This window comes from Hyla sarda, unplaced genomic scaffold, assembly GCF_029499605.1.
Source record: "Hyla sarda isolate aHylSar1 unplaced genomic scaffold, aHylSar1.hap1 scaffold_1188, whole genome shotgun sequence".
Lineage (NCBI taxonomy): Eukaryota > Metazoa > Chordata > Amphibia > Anura > Hylidae > Hyla > Hyla sarda.
In genome coordinates this window covers 51,770-66,670 of record NW_026607811.1, presented here as the reverse complement: position 1 = coordinate 66,670, position 14,901 = coordinate 51,770, and the positions used below count along the sequence as shown (strand labels likewise).

General features: G+C 46.2%; 7 non-coding genes across 7 annotated transcripts; all 7 read left to right on the top strand.

Annotated features, from left to right (window-relative positions):
• The first annotated feature begins 1,165 nt into the window (after positions 1 to 1,165).
• LOC130303050 (U2 spliceosomal RNA) lies at positions 1,166 to 1,353 on the top strand. Its single transcript, XR_008853175.1, has one exon. It is a non-coding gene; the product is annotated as a U2 spliceosomal RNA (small nuclear RNA).
• A 693-nt stretch (positions 1,354 to 2,046) lies between these two features.
• On the top strand, positions 2,047 to 2,234 carry LOC130303046 (U2 spliceosomal RNA). Its single transcript, XR_008853173.1, has one exon. It is a non-coding gene; the product is annotated as a U2 spliceosomal RNA (small nuclear RNA).
• A 2,099-nt stretch (positions 2,235 to 4,333) lies between these two features.
• On the top strand, positions 4,334 to 4,524 carry LOC130303018 (U2 spliceosomal RNA). The gene has a single exon (XR_008853145.1). It is a non-coding gene; the product is annotated as a U2 spliceosomal RNA (small nuclear RNA).
• Positions 4,525 to 6,608: 2,084 nt separating this feature from the next.
• On the top strand, positions 6,609 to 6,799 carry LOC130303017 (U2 spliceosomal RNA). The gene has a single exon (XR_008853144.1). It is a non-coding gene; the product is annotated as a U2 spliceosomal RNA (small nuclear RNA).
• A 2,082-nt stretch (positions 6,800 to 8,881) lies between these two features.
• On the top strand, positions 8,882 to 9,072 carry LOC130303016 (U2 spliceosomal RNA). Its single transcript, XR_008853143.1, has one exon. It is a non-coding gene; the product is annotated as a U2 spliceosomal RNA (small nuclear RNA).
• A 2,088-nt stretch (positions 9,073 to 11,160) lies between these two features.
• LOC130303015 (U2 spliceosomal RNA) lies at positions 11,161 to 11,351 on the top strand. The gene has a single exon (XR_008853142.1). It is a non-coding gene; the product is annotated as a U2 spliceosomal RNA (small nuclear RNA).
• Positions 11,352 to 13,437: 2,086 nt separating this feature from the next.
• On the top strand, positions 13,438 to 13,628 carry LOC130303012 (U2 spliceosomal RNA). The gene has a single exon (XR_008853140.1). It is a non-coding gene; the product is annotated as a U2 spliceosomal RNA (small nuclear RNA).
• The last annotated feature ends 1,273 nt before the right edge of the window (positions 13,629 to 14,901 follow it).

The following is a 14,901-nucleotide window of genomic DNA, read 5'->3' as shown; positions in this document are numbered from 1 at the left end:
ATTCAGACAGGAAAAATCAGTATAAATCCTTAGAAAATTATCCCCCAGTGTCTCCATCTGCTGGCGGTATTGAATAAGCATTGCTGCACTGATGGGGTATGCATTAGACGAAAAAAAAGAAGAAAAAGAAGAATAATACGCCCAGAAAAGAGGCGAAAAGGAGAAAAACGTAAAAAAACGTGAAAAAAAAGTAAGAGGAAGAGAAGGGAAAAAAAGGTGGAAATGGGTTTAAAAGTGATTTCGGCGGAGAAATATATATATATATATATATATATATATATATATATATATATGCGCACACACACACATAGATATAAACGTATTCTCCGTTGAGATATTGCAGCCGCTGCTGTGTCCAGGCCCAGGAGCCTTAGCACTGTGCTGTGATGTCACTCAATACCACTGACATCACTAGGTGTAAACAACATCTCTCCTTTGCTGTGTATGTGACTATGGAGCTGTTTGGTGATGTCGTCTATTACGGCCTTCATAGAAGCAACAGGAGATTGTTGCATCCATCTTGAACCCTCAGAACTACAGTGCTATGATGTCACTCACTTCCACAGGCCTTGCAGAGTGTAAACAACAACAACCCAGCTTTGTTGTGTATGTAACCAAAGGGATTTGTGATGTCACCTAGAACCTTCACAGCAGCGACAGCTTTATGAGGAGCATCAGCACTGCTCTGCCTGAGCAGAACCATCACCGCCATAGGTTGTCAAATAACCCGGATTTAACCCACACAGGTAAGTCCAATGGGGTGCAGGCATGTCCTCTATGCTTACAGCTTCCCGTGGGTGTTGGTTTGATACCGTTTGGGGACAGCCAAGGAGGCATCTGCAGGCAACAAAGGTAGGTGTGTGCTTGTGAGTGTGTTTCCTATGCAGATCCTAAGCCCAGTGTCACATGCAAGTAGGAGGAGTAAGAAGGGTTCCTGGCAAATCCGGGTTATGGATTGCATTTAAAAAGGCCCCGTGGGAGTGCAATGGGCCCCTGTCTTGCTGCTTAGCAATAATGGTATGGGTTTAGGTTCTGCTGTGTGTACTGGTGGTTGACTGCCCCCCAGCCCAGAGTGTGCATGGAAAATTGTCTGGCAGCCTCCCTGACAGCAAGCAGTGATAGTGCCCATGAAGGGGACCTTGTTGGGCCCGCCCCTTTCACGGTTATCGCTTCTCGGCCTTTTGGCTAAGATCAAGTGTAGTATCTGTTCTTATCAGTTTTTCATGCCGGTGGATAGTAACGCCGGTATGGGGCTGGTGGGGATGGGTGCTGCATGGAGGATGCAGGTGTACCAGGGCTTTCCGGGGCTGGTTCTGAGGAATCAGCTCGACGGCTGCCCCGATGTGACCTGTTCCCTCCGGGTCTCGCCATGAGGCTGAGAGGGTCTAGAGCCGAGGTACTTTTGTGCCTCGGGGAGTGGTGACCCCGAGGTGCCGAAACTCACTGGGAGGATAGACTCACTGAGTTGAAGCACGGGCACCATAATCTCTTCACCTTGTGGCACTCACCTCTTGATTCCCGGCCTTCTGGCTAGGATCAGAGAAATTTTTATAGATCCGGCCGGATGTCCGGGCAGTATATCTGCACACATTCACTTATTTATTTCTTTTTTGTCTCACTGTGTCACTTTTTGCGTGTTGTGTGTTCACAGGATTGGTCAGGATGCGGTAGCCCTTCTGGGTGTCCCTCCTGGCGGTCTAGGGGAGGTGTGTGTGGCCATTAGGTTCCGCACCTCCCTGCAAACACCCCGGGTACTCCTGCTTTGGCAGGGTACCTACCGTAATCGGCTCTGCGGGCAGATACCTTGGCTAACGCCAAGGGGGATGCCGGGAGCATTTGTGGTCCCCTAGTAGCTTCGGCGAAAAGGGACATCGAACCTGGAACCTCGCAGGTACCTTTTGGTCCGGAGGCGAAGGGTAAGGTTTGTTGGGGGGCCTCTCTCCTATCGGAGAAGGGCTTGCGATAGACCGCATCCTTTGTGCACGTTTTTTTAGTGTAACACGTTTGCACCTTTTCTTGCACTTTGGGTGAATCGAAAGCACGTTCCTCGGCTTTAGATAAAAAAAAAAAAAAAAAAAAAATCTGTTCTTATCAGTTTAATATCTGATACGTCCCCTATCTGGGGACCATATATTAAATGGATTTTTGAGAACGGGGGCCGATTTCGAAGCTTGCTTCCGTCGCCCTATGCATTGACCCGATATGGCAGTATCTTCGGGTACAGTGCACCACCCCCTTACAGGGTTAAAAAGAAAGATTCCTACTTTCATTGCTACCTGCTTGCTGGCTAGCCAGCTAGCCAGCCCTGTGGGCCTTGCTGCTGCTGCAGCCAAAAAACAAAAGGTGGTGCTGCTGCTGCTTCTTCTGCTGCTTCTGCTTCTGCTTGTGTCTGGCCCCTGTTGGAGCGTCCAGGCACAGGACTTCTGCTGCTGCTGACTAAATGGCCTCCTTAATTGGATCATTTGAGTAGCCAGCACACCTGTGCAGGTAGGGCATGACATGATAGGCAGCTGCCTTGATAGCGGGTGGGTGCTGAATGTTCCTAATTGACAAAATAAGATTAATGCTTATGAAGAAATATAAAATCTCATCCCTTCCCCAATATCGCGCCACACCCCTACCCCTTAATTCCCTGGTTGAACGTGATGGACATATGTCTTTTTTCGACCGTACTAACTATGTAACTATGTAACATAACATGGGGGGGGGGGTCTCCTGGCTGTTCACACAGGTGTGTCATTGCTGTACATTGACCATGCATTGCTTCTGTGGTATTGCAAAGGCAAAGACAAATGCTTCCAGCCATCCATTGCACTAATGGATTGGTCATCAGCTGGCTGTCTATGTCCCGCATCAATATAGACCAAAGTACAGAGGGTTAGGCTATGCTATTGTGCACCTACCTGATGCATCAGAAGGTGCGAGGCCCTTGCTAAATTCTGTGCACAGACTTTGAGATCTATGCTTTAGACTGTATCTAAACCTGCTCCAACATGGACTGACATTCTGGCCTACTTTCAGCCGATGCGACTTGTCTGTCGCTGAACAGTCGCTTTTTATGTATTCAGCACCTATGTATAATGTTGTAAAAATGCTCTAGAAGCTAAAGTCGCAGAAATGTCACACATATTTGGCCTGCAACTTTCTGTGCGACAAATTCAGACAGGAAAAATCAGTATAAATCCTTAGAAAATTATCCCCCAGTGTCTCCATCTGCTGGCGGTATTGAATAAGCATTGCTGCACTGATGGGGTATGCATTAGACGAAAAAAAAGAAGAAAAAGAAGAATAATACGCCCAGAAAAGAGGCGAAAAGGAGAAAAACGTAAAAAAACGTGAAAAAAAAGTAAGAGGAAGAGAAGGGAAAAAAAGGTGGAAATGGGTTTAAAAGTGATTTCGGCGGAGAAATATATATATATATATATATATATATATATATATATATATATATATATATATATGCGCACACACACACATAGATATAAACGTATTCTCCGTTGAGATATTGCAGCCGCTGCTGTGTCCAGGCCCAGGAGCCTTAGCACTGTGCTGTGATGTCACTCAATACCACTGACATCACTAGGTGTAAACAACATCTCTCCTTTGCTGTGTATGTGACTATGGAGCTGTTTGGTGATGTCGTCTATTACGGCCTTCATAGAAGCAACAGGAGATTGTTGCATCCATCTTGAACCCTCAGAACTACAGTGCTATGATGTCACTCACTTCCACAGGCCTTGCAGAGTGTAAACAACAACAACCCAGCTTTGTTGTGTATGTAACCAAAGGGATTTGTGATGTCACCTAGAACCTTCACAGCAGCGACAGCTTTATGAGGAGCATCAGCACTGCTCTGCCTGAGCAGAACCATCACCGCCATAGGTTGTCAAATAACCCGGATTTAACCCACACAGGTAAGTCCAATGGGGTGCAGGCATGTCCTCTATGCTTACAGCTTCCCGTGGGTGTTGGTTTGATACCGTTTGGGGACAGCCAAGGAGGCATCTGCAGGCAACAAAGGTAGGTGTGTGCTTGTGAGTGTGTTTCCTATGCAGATCCTAAGCCCAGTGTCACATGCAAGTAGGAGGAGTAAGAAGGGTTCCTGGCAAATCCGGGTTATGGATTGCATTTAAAAAGGCCCCGTGGGAGTGCAATGGGCCCCTGTCTTGCTGCTTAGCAATAATGGTATGGGTTTAGGTTCTGCTGTGTGTACTGGTGGTTGACTGCCCCCCAGCCCAGAGTGTGCATGGAAAATTGTCTGGCAGCCTCCCTGACAGCAAGCAGTGATAGTGCCCATGAAGGGGACCTTGTTGGGCCCGCCCCTTTCACGGTTATCGCTTCTCGGCCTTTTGGCTAAGATCAAGTGTAGTATCTGTTCTTATCAGTTTAATATCTGATACGTCCCCTATCTGGGGACCATATATTAAATGGATTTTTGAGAACGGGGGCCGATTTCGAAGCTTGCTTCCGTCGCCCTATGCATTGACCCGATATGGCAGTATCTTCGGGTACAGTGCACCACCCCCTTACAGGGTTAAAAAGAAAGATTCCTACTTTCATTGCTACCTGCTTGCTGGCTAGCCAGCTAGCCAGCCCTGTGGGCCTTGCTGCTGCTGCAGCCAAAAAACAAAAGGTGGTGCTGCTGCTGCTTCTTCTGCTGCTTCTGCTTCTGCTTGTGTCTGGCCCCTGTTGGAGCGTCCAGGCACAGGACTTCTGCTGCTGCTGACTAAATGGCCTCCTTAATTGGATCATTTGAGTAGCCAGCACACCTGTGCAGGTAGGGCATGACATGATAGGCAGCTGCCTTGATAGCGGGTGGGTGCTGAATGTTCCTAATTGACAAAATAAGATTAATGCTTATGAAGAAATATAAAATCTCATCCCTTCCCCAATATCGCGCCACACCCCTACCCCTTAATTCCCTGGTTGAACGTGATGGACATATGTCTTTTTTCGACCGTACTAACTATGTAACTATGTAACATAACATGGGGGGGGGGTCTCCTGGCTGTTCACACAGGTGTGTCATTGCTGTACATTGACCATGCATTGCTTCTGTGGTATTGCAAAGGCAAAGACAAATGCTTCCAGCCATCCATTGCACTAATGGATTGGTCATCAGCTGGCTGTCTATGTCCCGCATCAATATAGACCAAAGTACAGAGGGTTAGGCTATGCTATTGTGCACCTACCTGATGCATCAGAAGGTGCGAGGCCCTTGCTAAATTCTGTGCACAGACTTTGAGATCTATGCTTTAGACTGTATCTAAACCTGCTCCAACATGGACTGACATTCTGGCCTACTTTCAGCCGATGCGACTTGTCTGTCGCTGAACAGTCGCTTTTTATGTATTCAGCACCTATGTATAATGTTGTAAAAATGCTCTAGAAGCTAAAGTCGCAGAAATGTCACACATATTTGGCCTGCAACTTTCTGTGCGACAAATTCAGACAGGAAAAATCAGTATAAATCCTTAGAAAATTATCCCCCAGTGTCTCCATCTGCTGGCGGTATTGAATAAGCATTGCTGCACTGATGGGGTATGCATTAGACGAAAAAAAAGAAGAAAAAGAAGAATAATACGCCCAGAAAAGAGGCGAAAAGGAGAAAAACGTAAAAAAACGTGAAAAAAAAGTAAGAGGAAGAGAAGGGAAAAAAAGGTGGAAATGGGTTTAAAAGTGATTTCGGCGGAGAAATATATATATATATATATATATATATATATATATATATATGCGCACACACACACATAGATATAAACGTATTCTCCGTTGAGATATTGCAGCCGCTGCTGTGTCCAGGCCCAGGAGCCTTAGCACTGTGCTGTGATGTCACTCAATACCACTGACATCACTAGGTGTAAACAACATCTCTCCTTTGCTGTGTATGTGACTATGGAGCTGTTTGGTGATGTCGTCTATTACGGCCTTCATAGAAGCAACAGGAGATTGTTGCATCCATCTTGAACCCTCAGAACTACAGTGCTATGATGTCACTCACTTCCACAGGCCTTGCAGAGTGTAAACAACAACAACCCAGCTTTGTTGTGTATGTAACCAAAGGGATTTGTGATGTCACCTAGAACCTTCACAGCAGCGACAGCTTTATGAGGAGCATCAGCACTGCTCTGCCTGAGCAGAACCATCACCGCCATAGGTTGTCAAATAACCCGGATTTAACCCACACAGGTAAGTCCAATGGGGTGCAGGCATGTCCTCTATGCTTACAGCTTCCCGTGGGTGTTGGTTTGATACCGTTTGGGGACAGCCAAGGAGGCATCTGCAGGCAACAAAGGTAGGTGTGTGCTTGTGAGTGTGTTTCCTATGCAGATCCTAAGCCCAGTGTCACATGCAAGTAGGAGGAGTAAGAAGGGTTCCTGGCAAATCCGGGTTATGGATTGCATTTAAAAAGGCCCCGTGGGAGTGCAATGGGCCCCTGTCTTGCTGCTTAGCAATAATGGTATGGGTTTAGGTTCTGCTGTGTGTACTGGTGGTTGACTGCCCCCCAGCCCAGAGTGTGCATGGAAAATTGTCTGGCAGCCTCCCTGACAGCAAGCAGTGATAGTGCCCATGAAGGGGACCTTGTTGGGCCCGCCCCTTTCACGGTTATCGCTTCTCGGCCTTTTGGCTAAGATCAAGTGTAGTATCTGTTCTTATCAGTTTAATATCTGATACGTCCCCTATCTGGGGACCATATATTAAATGGATTTTTGAGAACGGGGGCCGATTTCGAAGCTTGCTTCCGTCGCCCTATGCATTGACCCGATATGGCAGTATCTTCGGGTACAGTGCACCACCCCCTTACAGGGTTAAAAAGAAAGATTCCTACTTTCATTGCTACCTGCTTGCTGGCTAGCCAGCTAGCCAGCCCTGTGGGCCTTGCTGCTGCTGCAGCCAAAAAACAAAAGGTGGTGCTGCTGCTGCTTCTTCTGCTGCTTCTGCTTCTGCTTGTGTCTGGCCCCTGTTGGAGCGTCCAGGCACAGGACTTCTGCTGCTGCTGACTAAATGGCCTCCTTAATTGGATCATTTGAGTAGCCAGCACACCTGTGCAGGTAGGGCATGACATGATAGGCAGCTGCCTTGATAGCGGGTGGGTGCTGAATGTTCCTAATTGACAAAATAAGATTAATGCTTATGAAGAAATATAAAATCTCATCCCTTCCCCAATATCGCGCCACACCCCTACCCCTTAATTCCCTGGTTGAACGTGATGGACATATGTCTTTTTTCGACCGTACTAACTATGTAACTATGTAACATAACATGGGGGGGGGGTCTCCTGGCTGTTCACACAGGTGTGTCATTGCTGTACATTGACCATGCATTGCTTCTGTGGTATTGCAAAGGCAAAGACAAATGCTTCCAGCCATCCATTGCACTAATGGATTGGTCATCAGCTGGCTGTCTATGTCCCGCATCAATATAGACCAAAGTACAGAGGGTTAGGCTATGCTATTGTGCACCTACCTGATGCATCAGAAGGTGCGAGGCCCTTGCTAAATTCTGTGCACAGACTTTGAGATCTATGCTTTAGACTGTATCTAAACCTGCTCCAACATGGACTGACATTCTGGCCTACTTTCAGCCGATGCGACTTGTCTGTCGCTGAACAGTCGCTTTTTATGTATTCAGCACCTATGTATAATGTTGTAAAAATGCTCTAGAAGCTAAAGTCGCAGAAATGTCACACATATTTGGCCTGCAACTTTCTGTGTGACAAATTCAGACAGGAAAAATCAGTATAAATCCTTAGAAAATTATCCCCCAGTGTCTCCATCTGCTGGCGGTATTGAATAAGCATTGCTGCACTGATGGGGTATGCATTAGACGAAAAAAAAGAAGAAAAAGAAGAATAATACGCCCAGAAAAGAGGCGAAAAGGAGAAAAACGTAAAAAAACGTGAAAAAAAAGTAAGAGGAAGAGAAGGGAAAAAAAGGTGGAAATGGGTTTAAAAGTGATTTCGGCGGAGAAATATATATATATATATATATATATATATATATATATATGCGCACACACACACATAGATATAAACGTATTCTCCGTTGAGATATTGCAGCCGCTGCTGTGTCCAGGCCCAGGAGCCTTAGCACTGTGCTGTGATGTCACTCAATACCACTGACATCACTAGGTGTAAACAACATCTCTCCTTTGCTGTGTATGTGACTATGGAGCTGTTTGGTGATGTCGTCTATTACGGCCTTCATAGAAGCAACAGGAGATTGTTGCATCCATCTTGAACCCTCAGAACTACAGTGCTATGATGTCACTCACTTCCACAGGCCTTGCAGAGTGTAAACAACAACAACCCAGCTTTGTTGTGTATGTAACCAAAGGGATTTGTGATGTCACCTAGAACCTTCACAGCAGCGACAGCTTTATGAGGAGCATCAGCACTGCTCTGCCTGAGCAGAACCATCACCGCCATAGGTTGTCAAATAACCCGGATTTAACCCACACAGGTAAGTCCAATGGGGTGCAGGCATGTCCTCTATGCTTACAGCTTCCCGTGGGTGTTGGTTTGATACCGTTTGGGGACAGCCAAGGAGGCATCTGCAGGCAACAAAGGTAGGTGTGTGCTTGTGAGTGTGTTTCCTATGCAGATCCTAAGCCCAGTGTCACATGCAAGTAGGAGGAGTAAGAAGGGTTCCTGGCAAATCCGGGTTATGGATTGCATTTAAAAAGGCCCCGTGGGAGTGCAATGGGCCCCTGTCTTGCTGCTTAGCAATAATGGTATGGGTTTAGGTTCTGCTGTGTGTACTGGTGGTTGACTGCCCCCCAGCCCAGAGTGTGCATGGAAAATTGTCTGGCAGCCTCCCTGACAGCAAGCAGTGATAGTGCCCATGAAGGGGACCTTGTTGGGCCCGCCCCTTTCACGGTTATCGCTTCTCGGCCTTTTGGCTAAGATCAAGTGTAGTATCTGTTCTTATCAGTTTAATATCTGATACGTCCCCTATCTGGGGACCATATATTAAATGGATTTTTGAGAACGGGGGCCGATTTCGAAGCTTGCTTCCGTCGCCCTATGCATTGACCCGATATGGCAGTATCTTCGGGTACAGTGCACCACCCCCTTACAGGGTTAAAAAGAAAGATTCCTACTTTCATTGCTACCTGCTTGCTGGCTAGCCAGCTAGCCAGCCCTGTGGGCCTTGCTGCTGCTGCAGCCAAAAAACAAAAGGTGGTGCTGCTGCTGCTTCTTCTGCTGCTTCTGCTTCTGCTTGTGTCTGGCCCCTGTTGGAGCGTCCAGGCACAGGACTTCTGCTGCTGCTGACTAAATGGCCTCCTTAATTGGATCATTTGAGTAGCCAGCACACCTGTGCAGGTAGGGCATGACATGATAGGCAGCTGCCTTGATAGCGGGTGGGTGCTGAATGTTCCTAATTGACAAAATAAGATTAATGCTTATGAAGAAATATAAAATCTCATCCCTTCCCCAATATCGCGCCACACCCCTACCCCTTAATTCCCTGGTTGAACGTGATGGACATATGTCTTTTTTCGACCGTACTAACTATGTAACTATGTAACATAACATGGGGGGGGGGTCTCCTGGCTGTTCACACAGGTGTGTCATTGCTGTACATTGACCATGCATTGCTTCTGTGGTATTGCAAAGGCAAAGACAAATGCTTCCAGCCATCCATTGCACTAATGGATTGGTCATCAGCTGGCTGTCTATGTCCCGCATCAATATAGACCAAAGTACAGAGGGTTAGGCTATGCTATTGTGCACCTACCTGATGCATCAGAAGGTGCGAGGCCCTTGCTAAATTCTGTGCACAGACTTTGAGATCTATGCTTTAGACTGTATCTAAACCTGCTCCAACATGGACTGACATTCTGGCCTACTTTCAGCCGATGCGACTTGTCTGTCGCTGAACAGTCGCTTTTTATGTATTCAGCACCTATGTATAATGTTGTAAAAATGCTCTAGAAGCTAAAGTCGCAGAAATGTCACACATATTTGGCCTGCAACTTTCTGTGCGACAAATTCAGACAGGAAAAATCAGTATAAATCCTTAGAAAATTATCCCCCAGTGTCTCCATCTGCTGGCGGTATTGAATAAGCATTGCTGCACTGATGGGGTATGCATTAGACGAAAAAAAAGAAGAAAAAGAAGAATAATACGCCCAGAAAAGAGGCGAAAAGGAGAAAAACGTAAAAAAACGTGAAAAAAAAGTAAGAGGAAGAGAAGGGAAAAAAAGGTGGAAATGGGTTTAAAAGTGATTTCGGCGGAGAAATATATATATATATATATATATATATATATATATATATATATATGCGCACACACACACATAGATATAAACGTATTCTCCGTTGAGATATTGCAGCCGCTGCTGTGTCCAGGCCCAGGAGCCTTAGCACTGTGCTGTGATGTCACTCAATACCACTGACATCACTAGGTGTAAACAACATCTCTCCTTTGCTGTGTATGTGACTATGGAGCTGTTTGGTGATGTCGTCTATTACGGCCTTCATAGAAGCAACAGGAGATTGTTGCATCCATCTTGAACCCTCAGAACTACAGTGCTATGATGTCACTCACTTCCACAGGCCTTGCAGAGTGTAAACAACAACAACCCAGCTTTGTTGTGTATGTAACCAAAGGGATTTGTGATGTCACCTAGAACCTTCACAGCAGCGACAGCTTTATGAGGAGCATCAGCACTGCTCTGCCTGAGCAGAACCATCACCGCCATAGGTTGTCAAATAACCCGGATTTAACCCACACAGGTAAGTCCAATGGGGTGCAGGCATGTCCTCTATGCTTACAGCTTCCCGTGGGTGTTGGTTTGATACCGTTTGGGGACAGCCAAGGAGGCATCTGCAGGCAACAAAGGTAGGTGTGTGCTTGTGAGTGTGTTTCCTATGCAGATCCTAAGCCCAGTGTCACATGCAAGTAGGAGGAGTAAGAAGGGTTCCTGGCAAATCCGGGTTATGGATTGCATTTAAAAAGGCCCCGTGGGAGTGCAATGGGCCCCTGTCTTGCTGCTTAGCAATAATGGTATGGGTTTAGGTTCTGCTGTGTGTACTGGTGGTTGACTGCCCCCCAGCCCAGAGTGTGCATGGAAAATTGTCTGGCAGCCTCCCTGACAGCAAGCAGTGATAGTGCCCATGAAGGGGACCTTGTTGGGCCCGCCCCTTTCACGGTTATCGCTTCTCGGCCTTTTGGCTAAGATCAAGTGTAGTATCTGTTCTTATCAGTTTAATATCTGATACGTCCCCTATCTGGGGACCATATATTAAATGGATTTTTGAGAACGGGGGCCGATTTCGAAGCTTGCTTCCGTCGCCCTATGCATTGACCCGATATGGCAGTATCTTCGGGTACAGTGCACCACCCCCTTACAGGGTTAAAAAGAAAGATTCCTACTTTCATTGCTACCTGCTTGCTGGCTAGCCAGCTAGCCAGCCCTGTGGGCCTTGCTGCTGCTGCAGCCAAAAAACAAAAGGTGGTGCTGCTGCTGCTTCTTCTGCTGCTTCTGCTTCTGCTTGTGTCTGGCCCCTGTTGGAGCGTCCAGGCACAGGACTTCTGCTGCTGCTGACTAAATGGCCTCCTTAATTGGATCATTTGAGTAGCCAGCACACCTGTGCAGGTAGGGCATGACATGATAGGCAGCTGCCTTGATAGCGGGTGGGTGCTGAATGTTCCTAATTGACAAAATAAGATTAATGCTTATGAAGAAATATAAAATCTCATCCCTTCCCCAATATCGCGCCACACCCCTACCCCTTAATTCCCTGGTTGAACGTGATGGACATATGTCTTTTTTCGACCGTACTAACTATGTAACTATGTAACATAACATGGGGGGGGGGTCTCCTGGCTGTTCACACAGGTGTGTCATTGCTGTACATTGACCATGCATTGCTTCTGTGGTATTGCAAAGGCAAAGACAAATGCTTCCAGCCATCCATTGCACTAATGGATTGGTCATCAGCTGGCTGTCTATGTCCCGCATCAATATAGACCAAAGTACAGAGGGTTAGGCTATGCTATTGTGCACCTACCTGATGCATCAGAAGGTGCGAGGCCCTTGCTAAATTCTGTGCACAGACTTTGAGATCTATGCTTTAGACTGTATCTAAACCTGCTCCAACATGGACTGACATTCTGGCCTACTTTCAGCCGATGCGACTTGTCTGTCGCTGAACAGTCGCTTTTTATGTATTCAGCACCTATGTATAATGTTGTAAAAATGCTCTAGAAGCTAAAGTCGCAGAAATGTCACACATATTTGGCCTGCAACTTTCTGTGCGACAAATTCAGACAGGAAAAATCAGTATAAATCCTTAGAAAATTATCCCCCAGTGTCTCCATCTGCTGGCGGTATTGAATAAGCATTGCTGCACTGATGGGGTATGCATTAGACGAAAAAAAAGAAGAAAAAGAAGAATAATACGCCCAGAAAAGAGGCGAAAAGGAGAAAAACGTTAAAAAACGTGAAAAAAAAGTAAGAGGAAGAGAAGGGAAAAAAAGGTGGAAATGGGTTTAAAAGTGATTTCGGCGGAGAAATATATATATATATATATATATATATATATATATATATATATGCGCACACACACACATAGATATAAACGTATTCTCCGTTGAGATATTGCAGCCGCTGCTGTGTCCAGGCCCAGGAGCCTTAGCACTGTGCTGTGATGTCACTCAATACCACTGACATCACTAGGTGTAAACAACATCTCTCCTTTGCTGTGTATGTGACTATGGAGCTGTTTGGTGATGTCGTCTATTACGGCCTTCATAGAAGCAACAGGAGATTGTTGCATCCATCTTGAACCCTCAGAACTACAGTGCTATGATGTCACTCACTTCCACAGGCCTTGCAGAGTGTAAACAACAACAACCCAGCTTTGTTGTGTATGTAACCAAAGGGATTTGTGATGTCACCTAGAACCTTCACAGCAGCGACAGCTTTATGAGGAGCATCAGCACTGCTCTGCCTGAGCAGAACCATCACCGCCATAGGTTGTCAAATAACCCGGATTTAACCCACACAGGTAAGTCCAATGGGGTGCAGGCATGTCCTCTATGCTTACAGCTTCCCGTGGGTGTTGGTTTGATACCGTTTGGGGACAGCCAAGGAGGCATCTGCAGGCAACAAAGGTAGGTGTGTGCTTGTGAGTGTGTTTCCTATGCAGATCCTAAGCCCAGTGTCACATGCAAGTAGGAGGAGTAAGAAGGGTTCCTGGCAAATCCGGGTTATGGATTGCATTTAAAAAGGCCCCGTGGGAGTGCAATGGGCCCCTGTCTTGCTGCTTAGCAATAATGGTATGGGTTTAGGTTCTGCTGTGTGTACTGGTGGTTGACTGCCCCCCAGCCCAGAGTGTGCATGGAAAATTGTCTGGCAGCCTCCCTGACAGCAAGCAGTGATAGTGCCCATGAAGGGGACCTTGTTGGGCCCGCCCCTTTCACGGTTATCGCTTCTCGGCCTTTTGGCTAAGATCAAGTGTAGTATCTGTTCTTATCAGTTTAATATCTGATACGTCCCCTATCTGGGGACCATATATTAAATGGATTTTTGAGAACGGGGGCCGATTTCGAAGCTTGCTTCCGTCGCCCTATGCATTGACCCGATATGGCAGTATCTTCGGGTACAGTGCACCACCCCCTTACAGGGTTAAAAAGAAAGATTCCTACTTTCATTGCTACCTGCTTGCTGGCTAGCCAGCTAGCCAGCCCTGTGGGCCTTGCTGCTGCTGCAGCCAAAAAACAAAAGGTGGTGCTGCTGCTGCTTCTTCTGCTGCTTCTGCTTCTGCTTGTGTCTGGCCCCTGTTGGAGCGTCCAGGCACAGGACTTCTGCTGCTGCTGACTAAATGGCCTCCTTAATTGGATCATTTGAGTAGCCAGCACACCTGTGCAGGTAGGGCATGACATGATAGGCAGCTGCCTTGATAGCGGGTGGGTGCTGAATGTTCCTAATTGACAAAATAAGATTAATGCTTATGAAGAAATATAAAATCTCATCCCTTCCCCAATATCGCGCCACACCCCTACCCCTTAATTCCCTGGTTGAACGTGATGGACATATGTCTTTTTTCGACCGTACTAACTATGTAACTATGTAACATAACATGGGGGGGGGGTCTCCTGGCTGTTCACACAGGTGTGTCATTGCTGTACATTGACCATGCATTGCTTCTGTGGTATTGCAAAGGCAAAGACAAATGCTTCCAGCCATCCATTGCACTAATGGATTGGTCATCAGCTGGCTGTCTATGTCCCGCATCAATATAGACCAAAGTACAGAGGGTTAGGCTATGCTATTGTGCACCTACCTGATGCATCAGAAGGTGCGAGGCCCTTGCTAAATTCTGTGCACAGACTTTGAGATCTATGCTTTAGACTGTATCTAAACCTGCTCCAACATGGACTGACATTCTGGCCTACTTTCAGCCGATGCGACTTGTCTGTCGCTGAACAGTCGCTTTTTATGTATTCAGCACCTATGTATAATGTTGTAAAAATGCTCTAGAAGCTAAAGTCGCAGAAATGTCACACATATTTGGCCTGCAACTTTCTGTGCGACAAATTCAGACAGGAAAAATCAGTATAAATCCTTAGAAAATTATCCCCCAGTGTCTCCATCTGCTGGCGGTATTGAATAAGCATTGCTGCACTGATGGGGTATGCATTAGACGAAAAAAAAGAAGAAAAAGAAGAATAATACGCCCAGAAAAGAGGCGAAAAGGAGAAAAACGTAAAAAAACGTGAAAAAAAAGTAAGAGGAAGAGAAGGGAAAAAAAGGTGGAAATGGGTTTAAAAGTGATTTCGGCGGAGAAATATATATATATATATATATATATATATATATATATATATATATGCGCACACACACACATAGATATAAACGTATTCTCCGTTGAGATATTGCAGCCGCTGC